The sequence below is a fragment of the Toxorhynchites rutilus genome, chromosome 2 (assembly GCF_029784135.1).
Source record: "Toxorhynchites rutilus septentrionalis strain SRP chromosome 2, ASM2978413v1, whole genome shotgun sequence".
NCBI classification, from domain to species: domain Eukaryota; kingdom Metazoa; phylum Arthropoda; class Insecta; order Diptera; family Culicidae; genus Toxorhynchites; species Toxorhynchites rutilus.
The window spans coordinates 93,050,574-93,062,937 of NC_073745.1; the positions used below are offsets into that span (position 1 = coordinate 93,050,574).

Below are 12,364 nucleotides of genomic sequence, written 5' to 3' on the forward strand. Positions count from 1 at the left end.
ATGTCTTTTCACATTTTACAATGCAATAAACGAAAACCGGGTACTTTTGATCCATTCGAAATTCCTCCTTTATTACTTGGTATGGTACTTCCACTGTAAACTTACTTATCATATAGCACGGTATATATATATATATATATATATCATGAGAAAAATATATATAAATACAACTCTGAATGACTTCTGAAAATAGATGATCTTTGTTCGCTAGAGCAGCTTTTTTCCCGCAATCAACCCGGAACCTCACCTGCTTTGTGTTTTTATTTCGTTTTTTTTATCTCAACACAAACGTATCGTCGTGTTTTTCTGCTAGATGAATTCAAAAAGCGTTCAATGTTTTTTTCTGTTGATTGATGTGAAGAAATGTAGTGTATGAATATGAGCGTTACGCGAGATAGGAGATTTTGAAAGATGAGAAAATGTGATTATTTGTTTGGTATACTAAGTATTGAGTTATTGAGTGCTTAAAAACAAATAAAATGCTTCCTAAGAATTGCCTGCCCAATGTACTACAGCTGATTTGTTAGCTGAAGTTTGAGCATAGTCACTCTACTGACATTTTTGTACGATTCGTTGATGCAGCGATGTTGAACAACTGAACAGTGTCATACATTTTAGTTTCTTAGATATATCCCTTATAAAAAAATATTTTGGTATTATGTATCTGTTAGGTTATGTGTTATTTTTAAGACATCTTAAACAGTGATCGCTTGACACCCCAGAGACACGAAAGTGGTTCTTGTTTTTTTTATAGTCCTGTGGCTTCAGTAATTGTCTAAAAACAATAATGTCCTGCGTAGAACCAGAGCGAACAGGTTTGTAATATACGAAACGTAAAAAAATATCGCTCGCGACAGAAATATTTTTTTCCAACCAAGATATGAAACTATTTCGAATGGCCGTTAAATAATTTTGTTTTCCATTTTCCACTCTTGACCAGTCGTCATTGTGCTTTCCGAATATCAACACGGCCATAAGTGCCGTACTGCACTCAAAAATTATTTCGCTGGGGGCATGAGTGCAGTACTGCACACGCGAAATCTTCCAAAGTTTCAAATGTGTGCGCTACAGCATACGTTTTACGTTAAAACTAATGTGTTTATCATTTTCTATTGGCCTTAATACATAGTGGGACACATCGATCTCATAGTTTGGCATCACTGCTTGTGTTATTCTACCAATTACAATTTAGCACTGCCCGAAATGCTCCAAAAAGTTTTTATGTCTGGATTGTTTTAATAGAAGACATGTTACGAGCTTGAAATAATGTTATAAAAAATATAATTTCGTAAAAAAATAAATTGCTTTATAATGATTTTTATCGATATTTTACTCGTTTACCAGTTGGGGCCGTGTGTGCAGTACTAAACACGGGTAGTTTTTACCCTTATATGGCAGATGGGGATGAAATTTTATGCTAGATGGGTTCCTGGCACCATTTAGTATTAGAATCAACCATTGGTTTTTTACGAACTTGTTGGCCAAAACACCATGGCCGTCAAAGTGTTAAAGAATAACATACAGGAGAGATTCTCATGACCAGAAATAAGAAATTAAAAATGCATCTATGCAATTCAATCGTATGTCAATTTTACCACCCTTGTCCGTCTCACCCGCATACACCTGCTGTCGTTGACGATTCAGCTGTCTGAATTTGTGCCACAAGTAAGCGCTCAGCGAATTCATGACAAATATGACATGAAAAAAAAACCACTATTTCAATTGTATATTCCAAATTTCGTTGAGCTCAGACCTGACAGGCCATGCTTCAATAACCCTAAAATCGACTTTATGATTATGAGATGACAAAAATCTTTGAGGTGCAACAAGAACTACAGCTAATCCAAATAATCGAACCGTTGAAATCGGATTGTTCTCCCATCGTTCTTTAATTTCACTAAGGAATTGGAAAGTGTTGTTCTCATTTCTCATTTCACATTTCTCATTTCTCATATCTCTTTCCGCATTTCTCATTTCTCATTTCTCGTTTCGAATTTTCTCAGATCGCAGAACGCATATTCGGATTCTTGAAAGCGATTCTGAGATATATTCCGGATTCTGAATTTGTGTATGGATCCATCTTGAATTGTACATTGGAACATGTATCCGGGTTTATTTGTCACTATAGGGTGTTGAAGGTTATAAACCAGACAATATTACTATAATTGTGTCAATGGAACGCACCCCTGGAAGATGATATTTCTGGTTAGACTTTTTGTAAACAAATAATTCACCAATTGTGTAAAACTTTATTGAATTAATGAAATTTCTAAGGAAATGCGCTATATAATGCTACAGGGAAACTTCGATATAACGTACCCTCGTTATAACGTACCCTCGATATAACGTACATTTTACCTCGATATAACGTACACCTTTGCAAAGTGTAAAGGAAAATTTTTTTCAATATTTTTTTAAAAAATTTAGCAGCTCATTTAGAAATGGCTAAGCAACAATGCAGAGTTAAGTAGGACGATTAGGACGATTGTTGAATTTGATTTGCTTGTGGATTCAGCTCATCTTGAGTCAAACGCATAAACATAGATGGTGCACTTGTTACTGTCTTACAGTCATTTGATGCCCTTCAATTAATCAAGGATTTTAATCATTACGTGCGTGTTTTCGTTGTTGTGCAAGTTAGGATTTTGTTTTAATTTGAGTTTGAATCATCAGTTTTGTGTTGTTGACCAGAAAGGCCAGTTCTGCTGTACCACTCACATTCAGTTTCAGTTTCAGTTTCAAGAGAGCAAAAGTGAATAAACAGAGATGGCTGCTGAGGACATAACCACGATTGAAGATGTCAGATCTGAAATGAATGAGCTAGTTCGCCTCCTGGACACAGATGACTTCATATCTTTTCTGCGTTAGACCTTGAATGATTTCGAGTATCAAGGGTTGAATGTAGTTGGAATAACTAAGGAAATTTTTAGGAGAGGATTAGCCGGTGAAGGTCGAACTAAGGCAGACATAAGGAGAGACGCAGCAGCTATGATCATCTTGTTTCTTAGCAGGGGAAATAATGTGGACAAGATGTTAATACGCACTAATGAGGCCGGACGAGTCCGCATTTCAGGACTTAAAAATCGATATGCCTTGGCAAACAATGGGGGACGCGGTGGGAACACAGTGATAACACTATCCAGAGTGGCGGCAGTGTTCCCGATCATGACACTAACAATATTAAGTTTTGAGGATCTAGTTATACCCAGAGCTGTAGCGCTGTCACCTGCTGATTTTGGTGATAACTTCCCTAAGGCACTAAGAACTGTCATAGCCGCGTCCGTGTTTCCTAAAGGGGAACTGGGAGTAAAGCTAATGAGGGCTCTCGTGCTATATTTGATTGAGGAAAATAAATTGCTGAGCAACACAGCAGGATTGGCTGACCATGACATTCTCCTCCGTGTGTTGCCTTTTGCCCGAGAATCATACGTGTCAAGTCTAGTTCCCCAATCAAGAAGATTAACTACCTGCATACAATTGGAGTTGATCGCCGGAACTCCACCTGCACTAAACGCAAATATCATAGTAGCTGTTTCAACATCCACGAGCAAATTTCCCACACACTGAGAGCAAAAGGCAGACAATCGGATATCCCCGTCCGGGATATCTTAGGTAGCCGTGACCCTGATCTACTGCTTCATCTATACCTGATCCTCAGAAACGCCGATGTCAACGTTTAATGATGTTTCCTTCGTTGTATCCCTGTTTCAAATCCCTCCTATCCGATCTATAAACTTTTACTTAGTTGCGGCAATACATACACACACTCTTTACAGATACACGGGCCAAAGGTTGTGCAGTCCACTGATCATTCTACAAGAGCCAAAGGTTGTACCGCTCATGACAACTCTACACGAGCTGATGTTTGCGCCGGCTAGTGACCATTCTATCATGGATTTTTCGAGTCGAGAAGACGCACAACGCTATATATGGGGTACAGACTAGGGGGGCGTTGCTGATTAATGGTCAGCTGCATCCCAATAGGAAGTATCCCGTGTCGGGCACGGGTACAGAGCATTGGAGACAGCAACATCACAATTACGAAAACACTTGTAATACTAACCTCGAGCCAACCGCGAGTAATCGGTTACATATTACTAACATAGTTATAAGACAAACATTGTCGAAATATTGAACTCCCAGCCCCGTCAGGTTGACGCCATATGAGCCTTAATAAAAAATATATATTTTGGATAAAAAAATAATTGCTTGCATCAATCGACACGCGCATCTATTTGATAATTTGTAAGTATATAAGAGAACTAATGAGAACAAAGTTCGAACGGTTATATATTGTATATGCTTATGTGGCTATTTCAAAAGGTTGCCTCAATTTCACAGCATGTCACATGACGATCTAGCATTATTAGTTTTTGGTCAACATCGATTTTGACGTAGGATTACGTCTTTCAGGAACATATTGGGGTACAAATTTTAAGCCGAAAACCGAGCACATAGTGAAAATTGTCCAATTTCAAACGCTTATTGCTCAGTCATTTCATGATGGATTGATAAAATTTTTGCTTCAATCGATTTCGGCACTCAATAACAATTTTTATATTGAAGAAAATTATATGTCATGAAACTAACTATCGAACAATTAAAAAATCTCAATCCATATCCTAAAGAAATACACACTTCTGACTGGTCGAAATTGACGACACATGTGGCGGTTCCCTAACAGAGACATCAAAACAAAGCAGCCAGAGGGAAATCGGAGTTGCAAATAAATGAAGGTAGGGGGAACTTTTGTTCCTACCGAAATGTATCCCCTAACAGAGACATCAAAACTACGCTGCCAGAGGGAAATCGGCATTGCAAATATATGCAAGTCGGGGGCATTTTTATATTGCAAGTAAGGTGAGTGATACGATTAATTCTTGCAAATGAAATTTAAATTTGGAACTTTAATGTTGGTTGCTTCGTGAAATTTCATATCAATGACCGATCATGTATTGTGAAAAATTTAGCACAAGTAAAATTGTATATGGTAGCAGTTGGGTTAAGAATGACTTGATATATGAAACGATTTGTTTCAATTTCCATAAATAAAAACCAAGGTGTGTTCCCGCTCGGAAACGGGACGCTAGGTTTAAACTGTCTGTGTTGTGTTCAATTTCACCCAGGTATAGTTCATACGGCGAGAAAAATTGGAAAAGTGAAAAAAATATTAGAAAAAGTGATTTCTCATATGCTTTACATATAGTATAAGGTGTTGTTAGTCCAATTAAAATTCGTATTGGGTTGAATAAACACTCAGAAAGCAAAAATTATAAAATAAAATTACCTTTTCCATTTCAAATTTTCTCTATATTTAAGTAATATGTTTTTACTAATGAGAAAAACCGATAATTGTGTTCGGTATTGGTAATTATCTTATATTACATTGGTGAGTTTTTTTTCTTTATTTCATACATACATAACACAGGACGCATCCCGTCTAGGGTCACAGAGGGCGGTTTTCATCATATCTCATTCCGCTTCGACATCTTTTATCTGATACGCACCATCCAACGACTGTTTAGCATCCTTCTGTCATCATCACTCGGTAAATACTGGTGAAGTGAACAAACAATATCCAACAACCAAACAAAACGACCCTTTTCTGGGCCATCAAATCATTATCAAACGATGTAATTCTTCAAGAATATCCAAAATCAACAGATAGCCTAACGGAATCCTACGTCAACAATGCGGTCGTGTTTCGAACACAACCCTCCTGTGACTTTTTTTTTCCGACAGAGCGTTAGTAGTTCCCTCTCGCGTAGAAGAAATCGATGGTGTAATATTTGAAACGGGCCTCAGATCCGAGTCATGTTGTTTATTGATCAGGATATTTCCCCAAGAAAGATTGCCTACCCTCGAACACCGCAGCGATGGAGACTACAGTAAGTTGGTCCTTCGGAATGGATTTCATCAATGGTAATAGTCCCTAAGAGAACGATTGACATTCCTCTGCGTATAAATATACGGTATCCAAACCAAACAATGAAGAGACAGTTGAACTAACTTAAGTGATTTTCTGAGCTAGACATACCATCGGCTTTCTATCACGTTGAGCTGAATCCAGAATCGGGTGATGTCACGACATTTATTACAAATAGAGGTTTATGAGATTCAAGTGACTTACATCCGGTATCAATTGTGCACCTGATATCTTCCAACACAGAACGGGAAAAATTATTGTAACGTTAATAATCAAAATTACCCCAATGGCTTTTGTTAAAAAATATATTTTCACAGCAGCTCGTTAATGGGTTAAGAAAATCCCAGAAAATCCGTATGTATGTGCTACACTGAGTTCTCAGACACCGCTGGAACCAATAATACGGAAGAAGATGACGAATCGTGCATGGCAACAATTGACGATAGACATTTTCTCTGTCAAACAATGTGTAACGTTCTTGGTAGTAATTGATTACTACATTCGATTTCTGGCAGTGGTTGTGATGAAGGAGACTAATGTTGAGAAGACCATCACAAATTCGAACACTATTCGAGCGGGCAATGGGCCGCTATTCGAGAGCGAAGGGTTCAAAAGCTACTGTACTAGTAAGAATATCCGGCTTGTGTAGGGTAGATAGGGGCAATATGACCAGGCGGGGCGAAATGGGCCACCCTTCGTTTGAGCTTGTTATTGAACCAATAGCACTAATTTTTAAACAATTGTGTTAGAAATATTCTTATTAAGTATCTCCGTGAAAACCGTATTCGAATTCAATTTTTTTATAAAGATATTGGAACGAATCTCACACTGACTGATTATGACGAAAACCATATATGAAAAGCTGTCAACAAAATAAGCTCTGTACGCTTCATACTGAAATTTATGACTCTGCTCTTTATATCAATTCGTACTGGTATTATTTCTGAACATTTCCACTGATTTGTTGTACTGCTTTGCCGTTTCATGTGAAAGATCAGTTCATTTTTATTGAGCGTAAATGTACGGGGCAGAATGGCCATACCTGCTTGGGGCAGTATGACCATGTATTTTTCCAACATAACCTGTAAATACAGCTGTCAACATTTGTAAACATAGTTGAAAATAGCTAGATGTGGAATCATGGTGCGGAATTATACCAGAACATCCGACCGTAAAAAGTGGTCACAGAACGGCTTGAACGCGGCAATCGAAGCGGTGAAGAGTGTTACGTCAGTGCGACATGCATTCTTCGTGCATTGTGTCCCGCGGAAAACACTTAAACGTTATTTACATTGTACAGGTCCTTTGCAGCACCAGCTGCTCGGATCAATTGGTAATGTTTTAACGACGGAGCTATATTCTCGCTATGGACAAGGATTCTACGGTTTTACGACAAGAGAAATCCGGAAGCTGGCGTATGATTTGGCCGAAAGAAATGATATTCCTCACACTTCCAATAGCCAAAAGCAATTAGCCAGAATAGATTGGTTGGCTGGCTTTCGAAAACAGCACCCACAACTCTCTTTTCGGACATCAGAAGCAACCTCCGCCGCCAGGGCACAAGAATTCAATCGCATTGCAGTCGGGAAATTATACGATTTACTGGAGGACGTACAACAGAAATACAACATTCCACCATTAAGGCAATTCAACGTCGATGAGAATTCAGTGATTCCAATAACTATCTCTTATCAATAGGAGAAGCAAATAAACTAAAAATTATTATCTTCATTCAACAGGTACAGACCAGAAATTCCAAAATTCTAACAATGCGGGGAAAATGGCAGAAAAGCGCTATAACTTCAGCTGAGCGCTGAGTGTTGAACACGGAATAACGATTATAGAATCTTCCACAGGACTCCTTTGGTTGCTACTGTCGGCACAATTTAGTTCCCCTACGGGCGGCGATGGATGGATCCAAAGCTATCGATGGCAATATTGGGTACATAACGGCACAGATATTCTCTGTTCCTGCTTTGAGTAACGAAAAATTGCAGTCCAATCACTTTCATCACATTGTTATGTTCTGTACATGCTAACTGATTGAAACCCAATGAAATATACGTGATAGTTGCAAAATAGAATAAACTTTCCTTTTATGAACATGTTACGTTTTTTCCTAGCGAAAACATGCTCAAAAGATTGAATCAACTAACATGGTCATATTGCCCCGCATGGCGATCGACGGAAATGGAACACATTTTTAAAGTGTAAATTTTCCACATAAATCTTTTTTTAAGTATATTCATACAATTTACATCGATCAATAAGGTTTCAAATCGTGAGGTTTTAACATGTAGCATAATTTGTAAACGTTTCTACGTGTTTTAGGACGCTTCGTTCTTAGGGGGACCATATTGCTCCTATCTACCCTATATTATTACGTATTAGTTCCAAATGAACGATCCAGTCGAGAAACAGTATAGAACTATGTCTACTCAAATAACACAGCTCCGCAAGTCACCATTGGAGTTCATTGCTTGACCATGACCATGGGACAGGGATGCAATAAAAAAAATGCAAAAAAAGCCTTACGCAGAAAAGCAACGACAGGCAACGCCAGCGGAAATCGAGGTTCGAGATAAACACCCCTATTCTGTATTTCGATCGATTAGGAATGTTTCGAACGACTTGATAAAATTTCATTCTGTATTTCGTTCGAGTTGTTGAAATGATTCGATCTGTTTCGCTTCGAACATTAAATAAGCAAAACGTTCAGAAAAGAGGAATGCGAAATTGTAACTCTAACGAAATAACGGCTTCGAACGAAATAGGGGCTGTCCACATACCACGTGGACAAAAAAGGCACGATTTTAGACTTCCAAAGTGATCATAATGCAGTATCACACCGGACATCCTCCGACTCAGTGGGGCCATTTTTCTTTTGGGGCAATGCAACAATGCTATGTTTTCGGGGTCTGTAGCAATTATTTAGTTTTATTTTGATTATAACCTTAAATCGTGTGGTCTCTTTTAAAAAAAAATAGAGCAATTTGTCTTCATTAGTAGTCGCGATTGTCTTATATTCTTTTATTTTAATTTCACTAACATTGTCCGTAGAATTATTTACAAAATTACATTCTGAATTTTATTTTTCCCACGCTAAAATCGGTATCAAAACATCGCTCATACGCTTCGTACAGATGACTATAGAGCAATACTGCACCGAATTAACCGGTTGCTGGCCAGATTTTTTCAAAATATTATACATACACTGAAAGCTGTCCGAATTACAATTCGCACTATAATGCGACTGTACTTTATTTTCAAAAGGGTAATAGCACGGAAAAAGTTATCTGAGCAAAACAAGATTTTTAACAAGGACCAGGAACACGACCAGAAGCTCCATCTGCCTCATCAATCATCGTGAAAACATTCCTGACGATCAAGCAATTATTGCCAAATTTTATTTTGATGTCCTGGAGCACCTGCGACTCCATGTGAGACCTGAACACGTCGAAACCCGAATCTTGCATTCTGACAAAGCGTAGACCCACTCCTTCCTCATTGAAAGCAAGCTTTTGGTGAAAAAAAATAAGGTGAATTTTATTGGTTTTATCGAACTTGATAATCTTTACTGTCACTTCCATTTCGAACACGTCATAGCAATCAATTCTTATCAAGTTATCGAAAACTATACGAGGGCAGTCCGTTAAGTACTTAGCCTACAAAAAAACAAAAATTTTGGAAAAGTGGCAATTCATTTCTCAACATAGTCTCCTTTTAGCTCGATACACTTGACCCAGCGATGCTCCAACTTCTTTAATCCATCTGAAAGATACGTTTTCTCGAGATCTGCAAAGTAGGCGGCGATGACCTTCTCATTCGACTCAAATTTCTGCCCGACGAGTGACTTTGTCAAAATTCCGTAAAGTCGGATGAGGAGCTGCAGGAGCGTCACATCTAAGGGACGGTCAAGCACATAGGAGTCTACGTGAATGTGTGGGGGTTCTTTTCATGGGGTGAGGTGGGTAGCTTGGTGAAGACTGACGAAATCATGACAGCAGAGTCGTACTAAAACATCCTGCGTGAAAATCTCGAGGTTTCCCTCATCAAGACGGGTCTTAAAGAGCACTACGTTTTTCAGCAGGATGACGATCTGAAGCACACGGCCAATGTAATAAAGTCATTGTTCCGGCCGTGTAGCTTCAAACCCCTCGAATGTCGCCCACAAAGCCCGGATCTTAACCCTATTGAATTTAAAGGAAAAAAAATGATTAGGCACTTTATTTTGCCATTCAGTTAGCTTGAGCTTGAGCTTGGGTAGACTATACAATTCGTAGTTGCTCTCCGTGATTGACCTGAACCAACCAAATTGCACAAAGAACCCACAGAATGACGCTCACTTTATTTTGCCATTCAGTTAGCCCATTAAATGTGAATATCCGCATTTACCCAAGAGTTAGGTTGAATGATTTTATTCAAATTCTAATGCTATAACTTCATGGAGTAGGTGACTATAGAACAGTTTAAAAGTGAACTTATTTTTTTCAATTCCTAATGAAATATCATAAATCAGTCATTTCATAATTCATTTTTGCAAATTAAAAAATTTAAATTAACTAATTCAAAAATTTGTGCCAGTAAAATTACGATTTTTTTCATCCATCTGATTCAGGATGGTACACCATAATGGTGAAAAAAGGTCTAAAATTCTTCAATAAGGTAACAAGATACACGATTTGTATAAAATCAAAGTTTTTTTTTTGTATATCTTGTTTTCAAAGTGTTGAATGATCACATCTATAAAATTTGATCGGAAACATGTTTCAAAATGCACACAATCGGTAATGTTACGATGGACTATTCAATTTCCAATAAACGACGATGAACGGCATTACGGTATTACTCATTTTTGCACTTCCTCGAAATAAGATACTAGATGGATCCTAGACAGATATTGAAAAACTTTTATCAACAGAAATAATGTTTCATATTTTCACCAAAATAATGCAATGAACGCATCTTGCGGTTTATCGAGCGAAAAACTGCTTTAATATTGAAACTATCTGAAACTTCAGCGTTCAGTGAGTAGACAATTGATATTTTAGTAGTTGTTACACGACTCTCGCTCAACTATTGTAATGATCACCAGATCTCCTTGTACCAAAAAAATCGTTTTAAGTGACGCATTCGTCACAATGTCGGCTCTGACTATATCACTACGTAGAACCTCAACCAAACTAGAGAATTTGCCGAAATTTCCTCAAGTCTAGTACAGAATTTTCATAGGAAGCATTTTAATTGTTTTTGTACAGCGAAACGTTATGCGGTTGATGAATGGTTGATAATAATAATCGTTCGATACAAACTTATCATAGCTTCCTGTTTATGTGCAGTTTTGAACTACCGGCTTGCTGATAGCGGCTAGATGTGTGGTGTGTTTACATTAATAATACTCTTATTACATTATTAAATTAGATCCTTCGACTACACTAAGCTCAAATGACTAGAATATTTCCATTTATTATTTATTTGTTCTCTGTGCCATCACGACTATGATGTTTCTGATCCTGAATTCTATAAGCATTTGTATCATGTGTTCATGGAAACCTTCCAGAATATGTTGGTTAATCTTTTCGTGCCAAAACACCCCATTTTGAACGCCGATAAATAAGCTTTCGTTTTGATAAAACCAAAAAACCAACATTCTTCAGGTCCAATTTCAGCGAGTTGCATTCTACGTCTTATTTTTACAAAGTTTTGCATCAATGGAGAAATCTGCGTATCCGTTCCTACGATCTCTTTTTTTCTCCATTACAAAAAATTACAAAAATAACATTATTTTTTGGATATCACGTACAAGTATCTCAGCGTTATTGTTACCGTTATATAAAATTTATATTTATCTTGCTCCACCTCCAATGCACGTTCCAAAAAAGGGTCCAAAAATAAAATATTTGCACATCATATTGAATAAACACATATAAATAACTAGAGCCTAAGAAGATAATCTACAATAAGACCGGTTCATTTGCATACTCAACGAGAGCTGAAATCGGAACGGTAATTATTTTGCTGTTCCTTTTTTGTGTTTTGATAAAAAAAAATCCAAAAATAACTAACGGATATGTACAACTGATCTAATTACAGAGCCAAAACTTAATGAAATCTTTGTGAGAAAAGATGAATCGAAATAACTTGTTTGCACATTGCTTCGATCAGGTTGTTCATTACCATCACCCAGTTCTGTCCTTTTTCACTGCAAACAAATATAAACCTTTCCGGACGGAGTTGATCATATCAATTAAAACTAAAAACTATCGTCGACTCAACATTTCCTCTATTGTGTTTTCCGTGCCGTACGACCACCGGTTGTAATCGTTTCTGAAGGTAAAGTGACCCCGGCGATGCTTCTTAAAACTAGCGGAACTGGGAAAAAGCTACCATCACGTAGCGGAGCATTATTTACATTGATTTGCGTCCATTCGAAATCTA

The 12,364-nt window shown here is 37.6% G+C and overlaps 1 protein-coding gene across 4 annotated transcripts in view; it reads right to left on the reverse strand.

The window, feature by feature from the left end:
• Positions 1–55: 55 nt before the first annotated feature.
• LOC129764688 (EH domain-binding protein 1) overlaps positions 56–12,364 on the reverse strand; it is a 48,784-nt gene continuing 36,475 nt past the window's right edge. For all 4 annotated transcript variants that reach the window (XM_055764043.1, XM_055764042.1, XM_055764044.1 and 1 more), the window contains one exon: positions 56–12,361. The gene's annotated coding sequence lies outside the window, so the exon portion shown is untranslated. The remainder of the gene's footprint in view (positions 12,362–12,364) is intronic.